The following is a 19366-nucleotide window of genomic DNA, read 5'->3' on the forward strand; positions in this document are numbered from 1 at the left end:
ATTTTCCCTCAAGGGGTCGGGTTTAGCCGACCCCGGGACCTTGGGTTGGGCGAGACGAAGTAAACTACTCCTCAATCACATCAAGGCAACTACTTCAAGTAAAGAAAGAACCAGCATTCCTTTATCAAGGTATCATCCAAAGTACTCGAAAATAACTATAATAGTACATAAAGTTCAAGGCTCCTCCGGAGAGACAAACTCAGACATCTTTGACGCAATGGGCTCTGCCTCCTCGAGGTACTGTGCATATGCTTCTTCTGTGCAGTTGCGAGCCACGCCGTCACTAGCTGCCGCCAAGTCCCCCCTCGGGTAGTATGACTTCACAACAGCAAGGACCTGTTTGCAAACAGGTTTGCAGAGACCTGCCACTTTACCCGGGGCAGCCTTCAATCGCTCGACTAGCGATTGAGGTCCTGCGCCCTCTTCCACGCGGGCTATGGCGTTCACCAAATCTTGAGCTGCCTCAGTCAACTCTTGGAGTTCGCCTCGGAGTCTTCCCATGGTCTGGGCATGATCTTTGCATGCCACCATGGCCATAGCAATCATCACTCCATTTTGGATCTTCCTGTCTTGCTGATGCTCGCAAGCAGCCCGTGCTTCTGCCAGCGCGGCTCGAAGACGTTTGGCTTCATCTGCCACTCGATCGTGCACGTTTCTCCAGTTGAGGACTTGGCTCCTCGCAGCGGCCTCTTGCCTTTTGAGGTCTGCAAAACAGCCAAGTTCAAACATAGCCGACTACAATTTGACATACTCGGAATATGCAAAGTACTCACCTTGATACTTTTTGTTCAAGGACTTGTGGCGGCTCTCCAGTTTTTGCTGCAGGACTTCGTGATCTGATCGTTCCACTGCAACCTCGTGAACCCTCAAAGCTTTTGTAAGTCGGGCACATTCTTCTCCAGTTGATGACTTTGTTGCTGAAGGGTCCGAGTGTGCAAAGCAATGTGATCAGTTAAAAGCCTCACAACTACTCGATCTTTGTGACAAAGCAAAAGAAATTCACCTGGAAGCTACGAAACACATCAACAGCTCTCTGGAACTCTGCCTCAGACGGAAGGCTGAGTATTGGACTTTGGGTACTCTTCGCAAGCTGAGGAGTTGCACCCAAAGCAGCGCCTAAAAAGAACAAACGAGATCATCATCAGTCACCTGACTACTATGACTACAATACCAAGCCTACCGGTATCTACATGGAGCAATTGATTCTTTGGATTTTTCTACTTCCACTACAACCAAAACTCTGCCAATGGATGTCGACAAAGGAGCATTACCAGAACCCGAAGTAGTGGAGGGAGCCTCCACCGAACGAATCACTTCTTGAAGCATAGACATGGTAGCTCCAAGGCGACCAGCGTCAACTTCGGGTATTTCATCAACAATCAAATCTTCTAAGGGAGCAGATAAAGTAGTCAGGGGATCTGACTCTACCCCTGTCTCTACAGGGATAGTTTCCTCCGCATCCCTGCATCAAAACACGTCATTATACGCCATTCAAGAAAACTTAAAGACATACACCAGGGACAAACAAGCTCACCGAGTTGAGCGTGGCGGAAATCGTACACGTTTCTTCTCAGCAATAGGTGGCCGAGTACTCGGCGCTGCAGGAACAGCTGCCGGCGCTGTCTTCTCACCAAGACTTGGGAAACAGAAGTCAAGACTACAATACAACTCAGACAAACGAAACTAGTCGGGACAGAAAGCTTACCACTGGCGATTACACTGGACAACAAGGAACCAGTAGCGACTACTAGCGACACCTCCTTCGCAACACCCGCTACTCCGGCAGGCAACCCCAGGATTGCCTGGTCAGTAACTGGCAGTGTGGTAGTCGACGGAGCCTGTGCGGTCAGCTCGGGAGCTACTCCAATATCCGTGACGGCACTCTCTCTGGTACCTCCTCAACAGATGCAATACCGACACCCAGGTTGGTCATGACTACTTCTCCAGAAGCAGCCTCGTCATCACCAAGTGCCGTATCAATAGCCTTTTGAATAAGACAAAGCAGTCACAAAAGATTGCAAGTTTAAATTCATCAGCTACAAGTGAGTACACGACTACATACCTTGGCACCCCGAGACTTCTCAGGAGTTGAAGCAGACTTAGCCGCAAACATTTTGCGGACTACTCTGCGTTTCTTCACAGGAGGGGAGGGCTCGTCCTCCGACTCCTCAACAATAGTTTCCTCTTCTTCTTCCGACTGCGCCAAGTAGCCGGCAAGAACTCGAGACTAAAAAAAATCAAGTTGATATTAACAACAAATATCACACAAGTCAACAAGTACAAGTCAAGCGCTAGAACATACCACTTCTGGCTCATACCTGGCATCATACTGCCGAAGAGCTGCAGGGATCACTGGTACTCCCTGGTAGTTCCTGAAGAACTTGGCCAGCAGTGCCTCTACATCATCATCGGATATATCCTCATCGGACATACGCGACGGATCATTAAGACCTGTGTACTCACTCCCTGAGTGAGCACGTTTCTGAAGTGGCTGGACTCTTCTCTTCAGAAAATTGGTGGCCACATTAATCCTAGTAAGACCGAGTGCCTTCAACTCGGTAATTTGCTGCATCAAGTGGTCAAGCTCCGGGGTAGCTTCGGGTTCGCTCACCCAGTTCTCTGCATGTTTCGGTGCGTGGCCAGTAACCACAGGCCACCGAGGATCATGGTTCCCAATGTAGAACCACCTTTTCTTCCACTCCCCATGGGAGTCAGTCAAGTTGTACTCAATATATGCGCCCGAGTTCCTGAGTTGGAACCCGGCGCCTCCGAAGACTTCTGTCATATGTGCACTTGGCTGAGGTTTACAGCGGAACAACTTCCAAAACAACTCAAGGCTTGGAGGAACTCCCAAGTAATCTTCGTAGAGGTGTACGAAAATGGACATGTGCAGCACACCATTGGGGTTCAAATGAACAAGTTGGAGCTTGTAGTACTCAAGGATACCTTTGAAGAAGTCGGCGGTGGGCACTACCAACCCTCTCTCCATGAAGTGTGCAAGCATCACCGTCTCACAAGGGTGTTCTTCAAATTGCTAGGCATTCGCAAAAGCTGGACGCCACTCGAGTACCTCCTTCGTCTGCAGAAGCTTGGCATCGACTAGCGCTTGCACGGCTTCCTCCTTCATCACTGAATGTTGTCACGTTGCTCCAGGCGGCGGCAGCACAGTCTGGTTCGTCGGCCCCACCTTCGGCGCCGGCAGCACTAGTTCCTTCCCCTTCTTGGACTTCACCTTGCCCGTCGCTGGAGCTTTGCCCTAGATCTTCTCGGGTTTCTTGCCCATCTTCTTGGTGCGCATCCGCCGGTTTCAACCTCCGCAAAATGCACTCACCCTCGGATCTCTCTCAAGGAGCGGCAATGGTGGCGGCGGCGCTTGGCAAATGCGACGACGCAAATGTGGAGCAGATGCGCAGGGGAGGAAGAAAAACATATCTGATTAGAGTAGGGCGTAAACCTAACCGAAAGGGGCCCCTCCAATTTTATTTCCGCCACCTCCAGATTCCAAGCGTCAGTTATGCAACGGACGGATTTTAAGCAGATTAATTGCCTTAAACACCCAACGGCTACTCTTTTCAATGGGTTGCTGACCACTTCAACGACAGAAATCGCCTAAGTGCTTGGGGCTGCGGGTACCGCACCCGATGGTCAAATTTTTCTTTTTCAGATTTCCAAGGGTACAACAGTCAAAAACAAGATTGACCCTAAGCTTGACTCTCCGACTCAACCTAAGGCTCGGGGGCTACTCCATATGGAGTGCGATTGACATTGCACTACCATATAAAAACTCTCAGGACAAGAAGCTGCTCAAAGGAACAAAAAGAGTACCTTCCAGCCACGCAACAGTACTCGAGTACTTCGGACACTTCAAACCTCTACGACTGCTCAGATAGTGCCCACAGTACTCGAGACTGTGGTGCACGACTACAAAGTACTTGGGGGCTTGTCGGGCATGCAGCCGAGGCCCACGAGTAGACCTTGGACGGCCTACTAAGGGACGTACTCAGATGTAACCAGGACAAGGGATAGGCGTATCCCACTCGGACTAGTCAAGTGTGTGTATGGAAAACTACTTGGGCCATACCGAGTAGAACTCTGTAATAGTACTCGACTAGGACTCAGACTTGTAACCCTACCCTCCCGTGTATATAAGGGCGGGCAGGGACCCCCTTCAAACAGAACAACTCTAGTTCATCCAAGATCAATACAAACCAACACACAGGACGTAGGGTATTACGCGATCTAGCGGCCCGAACCTGTCTAAATCATATTCCTTGCGTCACCATTGATTCCTTGATTCTCGACGATCCTTACCGCATAAAAGACCACCTAGGGTACCCCTTAGGCGGGTTGCCGGTCTAAAACACCGACAGTTAGGGTTACTAACTTCAACACAACAGCACACGATTATGCTTACTCCCTCCATCCTAAAAAATAAACCATTCTAATTTAATCTATAGTTATTTATTTTAAATTTAGCCAAGTTTATATAAAAATATTAATATTTATGATATCAAATATGCATTACTAGAGTCATCACAAAATTTATTTTCATAATATATCTATTTAGTGTCATGAATATTAATATTTTTCTATAAAATTGGTCAAACTTAAAAAAAATTATCTTAGTACAAAGTTAAAATAACTTATTTTTAGATGGAGGGAGTATATCCACAAGTACAACCAAGAGGAAAAATAAAGCTTTACGAGATTATGAGAAGCGAAAAGCTGAAAACTGAGCAATATGCATTCCACTTGTACAAACCGAATGTAACTAGGTGTTGATCTACATGCATTTAGCAGATCATCATGTTATTGGAAAAACATGGACGGAACCCATAGAAAAGAAGATGATGACGTGATGCTTGATGATATGCTTATGCTTGATCAGGAGGCGATACATCTGTGATGGCTAGTTTAGTTTTCATCATTGTTGGACATCATAGACCATTATGGCAACAATCTATGACGGACAAGTTGTTTTGGTCATGGATGAAGAATCCAACAAGGCGCTGATGTGGACGTCCAGGTCGATCCTACATGGCCATGAATAAATATTCCCTTGTAAATAGGAAAAGTGGGAGCCACCTGTCAGTCCTGTCGATGAGGCAAAAATAAACTGTTGTCCATCCGAGGAATCGAACCTTGGACCTCTCAACTCTATAGGATGCAACTTACCACTGAGTTGCTGATTTGTTTTCGAATTTGGCCTATTTGTTTTGGTATTTGTACCAAATTATATTCCATTGAGATTAAGGAGGCATTTGACTTGTCCAGGCACCAGACTTATCCATGCCGGCCGCCCCTATTACCGCACAGCAGGCCGCCCCTGTCTGCACAGCAGAGTTGTCCGCGGTGGCAGCCATTCGATTAGCAGCGTCCGCGGCGGGCCGGCGGCGTAGGAGGTCGTGGCAGCGGCGTACGCATTGGCTGTGGTGTAGGCGGTTCTGGAGATGCATAGTAGAGTTGTTTGCGCCGGCCATTCGATTTGCAGCATCCACGGTGGCGTCAGAGTCCATGGCGGCGTCGTAGGCTACGGCTAGTAGGAGGCATTGGCTAGCTGCATAGGAGGCGCTAGCATCGTCGTAGGAGGTGTTGGCGATGGCGTTGGAGGCGGAGGCGGCATAGGGGGTGGCGACGGCAGCGGTGTAGGCGCTACCACAGTGGCGGCGGTGTAGGGCTCAGCGAGGGGACACTAAGGGGACGCCGATCTTTGGACTGCACACCTCCGTCAAGGCTTCCCCTCCACGGGCTCCATTGCTAACCACCTGAGATCTCATCCAGCAAGCAGCTGCAGCCCTCACCCCACCTCGTTTCGATTGGTATGAATTTTGATATGCAATTTAATTCAGTTTTGTAGTTTGTTAGTCGATGTAGTGGTCATAACGAAGCTGAGATGCATTTTCTGCAATTTTTGATCTAGATGGAAAGACGTTGGGCGCATGGTGTGCTGTTTACGCCTAAATATATTTCCGGTGTCAAGTCTTTCATGAACTTCATCAGAGAGAGGTATAGTGAGGCTGAACAAATTTTGTGCCCATGTAGTCAGTGTATGAACCATCAATACCTGCAGCAAAATGAAGTATTGCATCAAGATGGAAAGATCCTGAGAAGAAGAAGGTTCTTTCAAAAGTATTGCGGCATTTTCCATTGATCCCTAGGCTACAAAGGTTGTTTGTTTCCAAGAAATCATCTGTGGAAGCACAGTGGCATAAGTTGAAGAGGAAATACAATGAAAAGGACATGACCCATCCTGCAGATGGAAAGGCATGTGAAGATTTTGACAAGTGCTGCCTGATTTTGCTGAAGATGCACGAAACCTAAGACTTGGACTTGAGCTATGGTCTGGTGTGGATACTCTTGATGCTATCACTGGGAAAGATTTTAAGCTTTGTGCTACAGTGTTGTGGTGCATTCATGACTATCCAACATTGAGTACTCTATCAGGGCGTACCACAAGTGGTTACTTTGCTTGTCTCCACTGTGACAAATTTTCTCTATCCTATGCTATAAGGAGCAAGCTATGTTATATTGGGCACTGCCGTTTCCTTCCGAGAAGTCATCGTTTGCACAAGGCTAGTGATTTTGTCTCTCTCCATGATACCAGTGCAAAGCCAGGTACTTTCACAAGAGAAGAGCTGCTAGAAGAATTAGAAAAGGTTAAAGATGTTAGAGTTGGACAAAAAAGGAAGCGTTCGGGGAATCATGTGCCAATTTGGGGTAGAAGGGTTTGTTTGTGGGACTAAACATATTGGCCATCTCTGAAGCTTAGACACAATCTTGATGTCATGCACATTGGAAAAAATGTGTGTGAAAGCCTCCTTGGTACCATTCTCGACATAAAAGGGAAGTCAAAAGACACAGTTAATGCAAGGTTAGATCTTGTTGTCTGAAAATTAGAAAGGAGTTGCAATTACAGTAGAGTGGAGATTCATATTACATGCCTAAAGCTCGATATACATTGTAAGTCATAGAAGAATGAATTTCTTAATTTCTTGAAGGAGGCCAAGTTTCCAGACGGGTATGCTTCAAATATACAGAGATGCTTAACTGGTGATGCAGTCAAGTGGCAAGGCCTGAAAACTCATGACCACCACAATCTGTTGCAAAGGGTTATGCCTGCTGGGCTGAGAGGGTTGTTGGACGATGATATCTATCAAACAATTACTAAGTTTGGCAAATTTTTCAGGGAATTGTGCAGCCAAAGACTGAACAAAGATTTGTTGGCTCGAATGAAGACAGAATTACCTATCACATTGTGTAAGCTTGAGAAAATTTTTCCCCTGCTTTTTTTGATGTAATGGTTCACCTTGCTGTCCATTTACCTGATGAGGCCATCCTTCGGGGACTTGTGCAATTTGGTTGGATGTACCCAATTGAACGGTGCTTGTATACTTTGAAGAAGTCTGTTAGGAACAAGGCATGTGCAGAAGGCTCAATTGCAGAGGCATATGTGGCAGATGAAGCCCTCACATTTTGCTCTAGATATATGGAAGATGTAGAGACAAGGTTTAATCAACTCCCAAGAAATGTTGGATTTTCAGATCAATCACCCTATACTGTTGATGTTTTCGGGCATGGTGTTAATCTTATTGGTGCATGTGATCTTTACTACTCTGAGGAAATAGTTCAGTTGGTTTGGTATGTTCTCCATAATTGTGATCAGGTCAAGGAATACGTAAAGTATGTTCTGAATTCTGTATCTGTGTATATTTCATTTGTTCCTTTTTTATTTTCAGGCCACCAACTTACTGAATTTTTTTGATTTGTAGAATGTTTCAAGATGATTTAACAGCATCAGGGGTGGCTGCTGTGGATCTTGATAGAAGGACTCTACATGGTTTTGCGCATTGGTTCAGGAATTATGTTACTCTTTTAATCTTATACTAGTTTTATGTCATGATGTGTTTTACTATTAGGCGCTAAGATATTCTCTTTGCAGATGTGGAAGTTGAATGCATCTGAGGAGATAGATGACGATTTATTTGCCTTAGCCTGTTGCCCTGACATGAGAGTAAGATCGTACTCCACATGTGTTGTCAATGGTGTTAGGTACAACACCGTCGAGCGTGACAAAAATAAGAAGACACAAAACTCTGGTTTGACCTATACAGGCGCTTACGAAAATGAGATTATTGATTATTATGGTACATTGAAAGAGATTATTGAGTTACAGTACACCAACAAGGATGATGATACAAAACGATCGATTGTTGTTTTTAGATGTGACTGGTACAAATTGGATGGTAAGCACACTGCAGTAAAGGATGATGGGTTCTTCAAAAGTATCAATATTAGCAGCTTGTGGTACAAGAAGGATTGCTTTATTCTGGCAACTCAAGCGACACAGGTTTTTTATTTGCCGAATAAGCACAGAATGAATTGGCGGGTTGTCCAAACGTTTAAGCATCGTCATTTGTACAATGTGTCTAAAATAGATGGTGTTGTATCCACTGCTGCACCCTATCAAGAATTGACATGTGTTGTGGACAATGACTTAAGACAAGAGGTATCTGAGATTTTACCTGACATACCTTTAAAACGAGATGATGAAGATGGCCTTGTTGTTGATGCTGCTGAGGTTGCAATGCTTACTAAGGAAAATTAATCAAATACTAATAGTGGAGGTGAAGAGGGAGATATGGAAGAGTATGACACACTGATGGAGTACTGAAGTGAAGAAGAAGCTGCCCCTGTTGAGGTAGATAGCGACGATGAGTAGTGTCATGTAATATTATGTACTCTAAAGAAGCTGCCTTTAGGGATCACTGGAGGTTGTAATATTATGTACAGTTCAATCATATATATAGAACCTTTAGGGATCACTGGAGGTTGTTAATTTGGCACTTACTCTATAGTCAACACAAAGTCAAATGTGGCATTTCTAGCAATACATGCAGGAGCCAATTGTAGGGTACCTTCGAGGATTACTAGACACTACTAACCACAAAAATAAAAAAAAACTCGACCCATGGGGGGTAAGACCACAAAAATAAAAAAAAACTCGACCTGTGGGGGGTAAGATAGCCCCCGGGCATTTTGCTAAGAAGAAGACGACCTTCTCACGCATAGGGATGGCAATGGATAAATCCCCATCGGGTATGACCACTCCAGACCCATCCCCGCCATAAAAATTTGAGACCGCCAGAACCCCATACCCGCTATGGGTGGGGGATTTTCCCCAGACCCATACCCGACTGGGTAAATCATTCATGGCGGGTCACCCGTACCCGCCAATAGTTTATTTACGCACATGAAAATCAACAATTCAACAGCAACCACCAGTACCAGAGCAACCACAAGTGCAAAGCATATGAAGGGGAAGGGGAACTAGGGAATCACTGTCCGTTCACTCCATTGACACTTCCTTGCTCCGTCGCCAGCAAGGTGTCGGGTCGGATGTGGTGACTTCCTGGTGCTTGTTTTTGGAGCGATGCGATGCGAGATGAGGGGGGCGCTGTTGTTTTTTTGCAGTGGCGTTGTTTTTTTTTGCGAGCGCTATTTTTTTCAACAGCCGGCATAGGACCAGGTGGGTGGGATAGGGTTGGGAGGGGTGGGGAATGGGAGATAAGATTATATACCGAGGGTTTAACTTATGGGCTAGTGGGCTTCTTTACTTTTGGGCGGGGTATTTTTCACCCATAGATTAATGGGTATGGGGACTGCTGGAACATACCCATACCTGCGTACCCAATGGGTGAAGGGTTTGGTCCATTTACGTACCCGTGGGTAGTATGTTTAGTCCATATTCAGACCCTAATGGAATAAATACCCATCGGGTATCGGGTCGTGAGTCTCCATTGCCATCTTTACTCACGTAGGTCGAGAAAACCCTTGATTGTGTGCGGATGCAGAGTAGGATATGGTTTTAATTACGAATCCATATTTTTTTACACCCTTGCTCTATACTGTTAAGTACGAAATGAGAACCCGTAGGAATTTTTATCAGATGTCAAGCGTGGAGTGTTAGTGTTAATTTAAGTAACCAATTTGCTTCTAAACAGTTAATATCAAGCAAGTAAAGTAATCTAAATCTACAATATATAATGAGCACATTTTAATATTTACAAAAAATAAATAAGGATGATTTTTTGAGTAAAGAAACCACCCAGGCGGGCTTATATCACTATTCCAGCGCCCGACGAGCTTCCAACAGTAAAGGCGCGGGCCCTAAAAATTTTTGCTGGATGAAAGTACCGTTATGCCCCCAACCACCATGCCTCCCGCAAAGCAAATAATGAGGAGGTTTTGGTCAAATTGAACCACCATATATAATAGAGCCTTAGTCTCCTAGCCAACGCCACCCCAATTCCATGTACAAATCCCCCCAAACCCACTGCTCCGCCATTCCTGCCGCCGCAACGCCATCCCACCGCCCACCACATTAGCTGCACAATCGTCACCCAAACATTCCCCTTCATCTGCGACTGAATCCTCTCTGGCTATGTCGCCATGGAAGAGGGGGGAAACAACCAACGAAGAAGTGACGAATGAGAAACCAGCCTGTAGGTGAAGTGTCTCTCCTCCTTCCTGTATTTTGGGTCATGCCTGTATGCCTAGATTAGGTCCCTCTTATTTTTCTTTGTTGGTCATGTTTACAATTGGAGGGGTCGTCCTACCCATGTTTCTGTCAATGCAGATGCTCCGCTTACTGTCTATGAACTTAGCCGGATGAAACAATGTCTCCTCAACAATGCGTACATGCGACAACTAGGACTACCTGTAGTAAGTAACCTGTTCGCAAACACAGGCATTTCCCTAGAAAAACAGAAGCAAAAGAACCAAAGAAGACTCTGGTTCTGAGTATAATGGACATGATGAGGCTAACAGTGATGGCCATTTAAGTGATGCTATCCTAGAGCCTGAGACAAATGCCTTGCAGGAGTTGGAGTCTACACTTGGTAGTTTTGCAGATAAGGTGCTGGTTATTCCATAGTGTCAGTTCTTAATAATTGTTTTGCTTGCTCATTACATTTAATGTTCTATCTCCTGTTTGATTGGTTATTTGTAGAACAAGACTGAAAAAAGGGTTAACAAGAGAGGTGTTCGGAAGGCGCAACCTCCCATGCAACTTGATAGAGTCACAAGGTCCATGAAGAAGTGTCCAGCACGTGTTAATGATGTGATTAATCAAGCTGAAACTTCCATTCAGGCTACACAGGAAGGTTGACACTCACATTCCTGTAACAAATTGCACTTAAATTCTGGAAGCAACATTCCATTTGTATTACTAATTCTATCATGCATTGCAGCTGTTGAAGGCCAGTAGAATGAAAGAGATGAGCACATAGCTGATGCAGGCCAGCAAAATGGTGGCCAGAATGAAGGAGATGGCCACATACACACTGAGTTGAACCAGGATGGACACACTGAAAATGTCGCCAGCATGAATGAGGTCAATGGAAATGAACACACATAGAGTGGCATCGACTCTGCAGGTGTGTTTTTGTAATCCTTGCACAATGTATCTTTCCATACCAAACAGAACACACTAGTGTACTGAAAGATATCCTTTACAGATGACCCATTTGATGAGGAGGATTGGATGAGGGGACCTAATATTGGAAGAAAACTTGATCAGATGACTCGCTCGAGGAAAGGCAAACTACCTTTGGTTATTGAACCAGGGAAGAAAAGGCCTAACTCAGTGATGATTGCTGCAAAGTTTGCAACTGAGTGCAACATTGCAGTCAGGAACCATGTTCCCATATTTCCACATTGGAAGGAATAGAAGAAAAAACATGATGCTGCTATCATCAAGGAATACATAAATAGAGTTTGTGTAAGTGTTCAAACTTGCCTCTTTCATTATTTATTTTCAACCATTACATTGTGTATTCCATAACTAGTACCAATGTTGTTAACTGTTATCAGTCAGAGTTTCAAACGGATGTAAATTCACCCCCTGTGAAGAAGGCATGTGTGGCTATGATGAAGAAAGATGTTCGCCAGCAGCGCTATAAGCTCAAGAAGAAGTATTTTGATGCTTGTCCACTACATCTGGTGCCCAAAACAACTCCTGTGACCTCGATGAGTAATGATGAATGGGATAAACTTGTCACTTACTAGAAAAATGAGGAAAAAATGGTAAGTTCATGCCACTTATCAAATCTGATGTTGATCTCATATGTGCCTAACATTATAACTCTATTGGTGTAGGTGACTTGTGGGAAAAATAAAGCCAACAGAAGCAAAGTGCAGTTTCACCAGACAACTGGTTCTCGCAGCTATGAAATGCACATTGTAAATTTGGTGAGTAGAAATCACTAGCACTTGGATTAGTACATACTGCTTGATTATCTACAGCAGTTGCATCCCATGTCACTTAGTTTCGTTAATGCTTGTACTCTGTGTTCAAAGTGCAGAAGCAAAGTGCAGTTTCAAATTGTCCTTGTTTTCAATTCATTTTCAGGCAAACAAGTACCAAAATGGACCACCAAATGCACTTGATATATTTAAAGAGTGCCACTACAGCAAAAAGAAAGGTTTCAATCCTGCAGTTCAATCGATTATTGTAAGTAAAGTCAAAATCTATGCTGCTCAATCACTGAATATATGCCATGATCGTTAATCTATCTGTCCCATCCACTACTAGGTTGAAATGGAGAACAAAATAAATACTCCTGTAGATGATGGTGAGGAACCAAAGGATGTGACTGATGTTGTCTCTGAGGTTCTTGTTCATAAGACTAAGAAGAACATATTTCTGGTAAATGTGGGGATGAAAAGCATACCTGCTGGTGACAATGTTGAAAGTTAGCGTGAGCTAGAAGCAGAACTGCTGCTGGAGAAGTAGACCTCAAGTGATCTCATAGAGCTTGTGAAGACTCAACAACTGCAAATGGGTGAGATGATGAAGAAGTTCCAAGAATCATAAACAGCAAGGGCTAGGAAACAAGAGGAGTTGAAGAGAAAGCAAGCTGAGACAGATGCACTTATTAAGGGTCTGATTGTTGGAGGTATGCCCTAAAGGCAATCATAGAGATGATGATATTCCATTTGTATCCATGATTTGTATGTTGTGTTCATTGAATATCCATTGAAGGCTACTTGAATTGATTTGCAATTATGTGAATTGTATGTGAAACTCTTTACTTGTATGGTTATTCTAAAGTTGTCCCTAGTCGGAGTTCATGTGAGGACACACATGAATATTAGACTAGCACATGTATTAGTTGATGACTATGTTTCACAAGTCATGGACATGGAGATGTTGAACTAATAATGTGGACACATGTGGAGACATGTGCTAGGACTGACCCAACACGAGAAGTAGTTCTCTCTTTAAACAACATATACGCTTTGTCCTTAGACCTGAGACTGTCGCATGTATTCTAGATGTGGATCGACCTACTTAGGAGCTATCAAACGCTACGCCGTAACAGGGTAGTTATAAAGGTAGCTTTCGGGTTTGTCAAGAAGCATGCTATGAGACATGGTCAGTCAAGATGGGATTTGCCCCTCTCTGATTGAGAGTGATATCTCTGGGCCCCTCGAGTGATCGGATCCGAAAATGCATGGCCATGCTACGTACGGTTAAGAGTTAACATACAAAGGGATTCCGAATCACAGGATCGAGAAAGAGCGGTCGGCTTGAAGCTAGACCAAATATCGTGAGGCAAAGGGAATAGCATGTATATTATGTTGTGATGGTTCGTCTGATATGATCTTCGTGTGCGTATAGGAGTTGGCACGTCTTGCTAGAGGCCGCTACCGACTATTGGGCCGAGTAGGAGTACTCGGTCCATGTCTATACGTATCCGAACCCATAGGGTCACACACTTAAGGGGCTGGAAGCCCAATTCGGATCTGATCCGAGTTGGATTAGGTTTAGGAGTACTAATGGGCCTCGGATCCAGAGGCCCATCAGGAACCTCTATAAATAGAGGGGTGGGGGCGCCCTAGGGTTTACACCTTTTTGGCGAAACACACCTGCCGCGCCTCCCACGCCCTCGCCTGTTGCAACTCGCGGATCTAGCAGTCCGGCTTGCGACGCTTCCTCCCTGCACGTGTGGATACCTTGGAGGTGTTGCGCCTGCAGCACTTGGACGAGCCATCGACGAGCCACGACGAGCCGACGACGAGCCGCGGCACCGGAGGCGATCTTGCTGCACGTGGACGATCTGCTGAGGAGCTGCTGGACGTGACGTGATCGACTACGTACGACTACGTTGATCGACTACGTACGACTACGTGATCGTCTTCATTGCATCGACGCATATCTACATCTTCCGCACCAGTAGTGCGTCGAGTGGTAATCCCGTGATCCTTATACGGCAGTTTTTCCTGGTTATACGCGGTAGATTTTTTTTGAATTGCGCTAGTGTAGCCTACCTCGTATCCCAACAGTGGTATCAGAGCCGTAGCTGCTTAGTTTTGGATTCGGGATGTGTGCATATGGAGATATGCGAGTTTTCTGTTTGATCTATGTCCTGGTCTCGTGCCCTTGCTGCAATGGTAGTGTAACGACATACTCCTACCGGTCGGTTTCCGCCATCGGAGTTAAGTGATACACGTAAATCCAGTTGCAGTGAGCGAAGATCAATATGATTGGTCAAATCGAGATCCAGGGTCACACGCCAGGCGCATTAGATGTGCAATAGTAGATGGGATCTACTACCGGGGTCGGGATTTTGCCGTATGCGTATGCTTCGGTAAATCAGCCGTAACTTTTCGGCACGATCTCGGATCGGGGCGATTTTTATACGAAAATTGATCTACAGAAAAAGTTACACATGAATTTCAACCGCTTCGCTGTTTTCGGCGAGATTAGATTTCCCAAATTCGGCTTGGAAGATGGAGTTTCGGGCCTCCGAAGTTTGGAACGTTAGGACGCCTAACTTTGTTTTGCAGGATGTATGATCTTGTGATCAGTATGGCCCCCTTGTGTATGTGATGCATGTGTGTAACTCATTCATGACCTGCGTGTCACGCGTACGGCAACACGGCAGGAGCCATATGTGTTGTCACTTTATTGTATTTAATGGTCTGCGTACCAATCTGTGATGATCCAAGCAACTATATAATCTTCATTACTAGATTCTTTACTAGCTATTAGGCGTAATAGCATGCTCTAGTTCTTGGAGGACTCATCACCAGGAGGATGGCGCACATGGAACATGGAGATGGAGATCACCATGGTGAACAGGTTCTATGGAGATGGAGATCACCATATGAAAACGGGCCATACTGTGTCACAAGCTGTGTGAATGCTATTCTGTTTATGTTTTACTTTCTGCATGCTGTGATGTTAGAAGTAGAACGATCCCTCGCAAATTTTAAGTTAGTATGCCCTCCCAACTAAAACTTGCACCGTCCCATGTCTTGTACAATTAGTGGTGTGTCTATGAAATTAGGGTGCCACTAGTTTTCCTTGACTAGACGGGTTTGTGTCGGACACTTACATGCATAAGGGTTGGTTTGCTTAACAAGGTTATCTTAACGGTTAAGGACCTTGGGGTATAAAGGTTGGGCGCCGAGACATAGAGATGTCACCCAACAACAGGAGTCATATGTGATATGATTAGCAAAAGTTGCTTACCGATCTACCTCGTTTGCTAGCGGTGATGCTAAAGCTCACTAGTAGACTTGTTAGTTGTGGATCCTGAATCACTAAGTTTCAATAGAGGGATATTGATTTTAGTGGAAGTAGATTCTGTTAAAATAGTTTAATGTAATTTGCTCTATCATGGATACGTTTGTCTTAGTGTATTTTGCATTACTTTTGTTGTAGATTAAATGGCACCTAGCAACACCACCGCATTGTTTGCTTTGCGTTCGGTCCTTGAGAAGGACAAGTTGAATGGAACAAACTACTCGGATTGGATCCGTAACCTGAGAATTGTTCTCAGGGCTGAGAAAAAGGAAGATGTTCTAGACACCCCACTACCACCAGTACCTGCTGATGATGCATCTGCTGCCGTTAAGGCTGCTTACAAGAAGGCATTTGATGCTAATCTTGAGGTAAGCTGCCTTATGCTTGCTTGCATGGAGCCCGAGCTGCAGATGCAGTTCGAGACAAATCATGAGGCACACGATATGATCGTGGCGCTCAAGGACATGTTCCAGACACAGGCTAGGACCGAAAGGTTCAATGCGTCCAAAGCCTTTCTGGAGTGCAAGTTAGCAGAAGGCGCAGCAGTAGGACCACTTGTAATCAAGATGGTTGGTTACACTCAGCGATAGGAGAAGCTGGGCTTCCCAATGGGCAAAGAGTTGGCCACTGACTTCATTCTTTCATCTCTTCCGCCTAGCTATGGGAACTTCATCTCGAACTACCATATGCATGGGACGGAGAAGGGTCTGAATGAACTGTGTGGTATGCTCAAGACAGCAGAGGTAGACATTAAGAAAAGCGCTAGTACCAGCCATGTGATGGCTGTACAGAACAAGCCTACCTTTAAGAAGAAGGGCAATTCTTGGAAGAAGAAGGGGCAAGGCTGGAGTGTCCAAGCCAAACCCAGCGCCCAAGGCTAAAGCTGGACCTGCTCCAGATAAAGAGTGCTTTTACTGTCATGAACTTGGTCACTGGAAGAGAAACTGCAAGCAGTACCTAGCTTCGTTGAAGAACGGCGGAAGTAAGAGTACTTCTACCTCAGGTACGCTTGTTGTTAATGTTATAGACAACATATTTCTCGCTGATACAATTATTAATTCTTGGGTATTTGATACCGGATCGGTTGCTCATATTTGCAATTCGATGCAGGGAATGATAAGAAGTAGAAGCGTGGAAAGAGGAGAAGTTGATTTCCGCGTGGGCAATAATGCAAGAGTTGCTGCTTTGACCGTCGGGACGATGCAACTCCACCTCCTGTCAGGATTTATTATGGAGTTGAATAATTGTTATTTTGTTCCTAGTTTAAGTCGAAACATTTTGTCTCCTTCATGCTTGATGAAGGATGGTTATTCATTTGCGAGTGAAAACAATGGTTGTGTGATCTCTAAGAATAATATGTTTATGGCTTTTGCACCCATTGTGAATGGATTGTTTGTTTTAAATCTTGATGGTTCACCTGTCTGTAATGTAAGTGCTAAAAGGCCTCGGCCTAATGATTTGAGTCCTACCTACTTGTGGCATTGTTGTTTGGGTCATATAAGTGAAAAGCGCATGAAGAAGCTCCATTCTGATGGACTTCTAACTTCGTTTGATTTTGAATCATACGAGACATGTGAGGCTTGCTTGCTAGGCAAGATGACCAAGACGCCTTTCACAGGATTTCCTGAGAGAGCAGTAGACTTGTTGGAACTCGTACATAGTGATGTATGCGGACCAATGAGCACGACGGCTAGAGGAGGATTCCAATACTTCATAACTTTCACTGATGATTTTAGTAGATATGGCTATGTCTACTTGATGAGGCACAAGTCTGAAACCTTTGAAAAGTTCAAGGAATTTCAGAATGAAGTTGAAAATCAGCGTGGCAAGAAAATTAAGGCCTTGCGATCTGATCGTGGAGGCGAGTATTTGAGCCACGAGTTTAGCAATCATCTAAAGAGTTGCGGAATTGTTCCACAACTTACGCCGCCTGGAACACCTCAGAGAAACGGTGTGTCCGAGCGACGTAATCGAACTTTGTTAGACATGGTTCGATCAATCATGAGCTAGTCGGACCTACCGTTGTCATTTTGGGGATACGCTCTAGAAACAGCAGCTTTCACACTTAATAGGGTACTATCTAAATCCGTAGTTAAGACACCATATGAGATATGGACTGGAAAGGTTCCCAGTTTGTCTTTTCTAAAGATTTGGGGATGTGAAGTGTTTGTCAAGCGACTTCAGTCGGACAAGATCACACCCAAGTCGGATAAGTGCATTTTCGTGGGATATCCAAAGGAAACTTTGGGATATTATTTCTACAACCGATCAGAAGGCAAAGTGTTTGTCGCTCAGAACGGGGTTTTCCTAGAGAAAGAGTTTCTCAAAGGAGAAAAGAGTGGAAAGACAGTGCATCTTGAAGAAGTTCAAGATGAGCCAATCGGGCAAGAATCAATGAGTAATGCTAACGTAGCAGAACAAGTTGAGATACCCATGGCAAAAGAAGCACCGCCACAACCACGAAGGTCAGCAAGGCTCCTCGAAATGCGAGAAATATTATTGTTGGACAATGATGAGCCTGCGACATATGCAGAAGCAATGATGGACCCAGACTCCGAAAAATGGCAGAGTACCATGCAATCCGAAATAGAGTCCATGGGAGACAATCAAGTTTGGAACTTGGTTGACCCGCCTGATGGTGTTAAAGCCATAGAGTGCAAGTGGATCTATAAGAAGAAAAAGGACATGGATGGAAATGTTCACATCTATAAAGCACGACTTGTTGCAAAAGGTTTTCGACAAGTTCAAGGAGTTGACTACGACGAGACCTTCTCGCCCGTAGTGATGCTTAAGTCCATTCGGATTATTCTAGCTATAGCTGCATATTTCGATTATGAGATATGGCAGATGGATGTCAAGACAGCTTTCCTGAATGGAAACCTAGCTGAGGACGTGTATATGATACAACCCGAGGGTTTTGTCGATCCGAAAAATGCTGGAAAGGTATGCAAGCTTCAGAGATCCATTTATGGATTGAAGCAAGCATCTAGGAGTTGGAACATTCGTTTTGATGAAGTGGTCAAAGGGTTTGACTTCACCAAGAACGAAGAAGAGTCTTGTGTTTACAAGAAGGTTAGTGGGAGCTCTGTAGTATTTCTAATCTTATATGTGGATGACATATTACTGATTGGAAATAACATTCCTATGCTTGAGTCCATAAAGACTTCACTGAAAAATAGTTTTTCGATGAAGGACTTAGGGGAAGCGGCATATATTCTGGGCATTAAGATCTATAGAGATAGATCGAGAAGGCTTATAGGTTTAAGCCAAGATATTTACATTGACAAAGTGTTGAAGCGGTTCAGCATGGAAGAGGCAAAGAAAGGGTTCTTGCCTATGTCACATGGCATACATCTCAGCAAGACTCAGTGTCCTTCGACTGCTGATGAGCGGGATCGCATGAGTAGAGTGCCATATGCCTCGGCTATTGGATCTATCATGTATGCAATGATAAGTACTCGTCCAGATGTTTCATATGCGCTAAGTATGACAAGCAGACACCAATCTGATCCAGGTGAGAGTCACTGGACAGCGGTGAAAAACATTCTTAAGTACTTGAGAAGGACTAAAGATATGTTCCTCGTCTATGGAGGTGAGGAGGAGCTCGTTGTAACAGGTTACACCGATGCTAGTTTCCAAACCGACAGAGATGATTCAAAGTCACAATCAGGATTTGTGTTCACGCTGAATGGTGGTGCTGTTAGTTGGAAGAGTTCCAAGCAGGAGACGGTGGCCGATTCTACGACAGAAGCCGAGTACATCGCGGCTTCGGAA

The 19366-nt window shown here is 44.7% G+C and overlaps 2 pseudogenes; both read left to right on the forward strand.

The window, feature by feature from the left end:
- Positions 1–3357: 3357 nt before the first annotated feature.
- LOC140223166 (uncharacterized) lies at positions 3358–8719 on the forward strand (annotated as a pseudogene).
- Positions 8720–11089: 2370 nt separating this feature from the next.
- Positions 11090–12967, forward strand: LOC140223167 (uncharacterized; annotated as a pseudogene).
- Positions 12968–19366: the final 6399 nt, after the last annotated feature.

The sequence above is a fragment of the Setaria viridis genome, chromosome 6, assembly GCF_005286985.2.
Source record: "Setaria viridis chromosome 6, Setaria_viridis_v4.0, whole genome shotgun sequence".
Classification (NCBI taxonomy): Eukaryota; Viridiplantae; Streptophyta; class Magnoliopsida; order Poales; family Poaceae; genus Setaria; species Setaria viridis.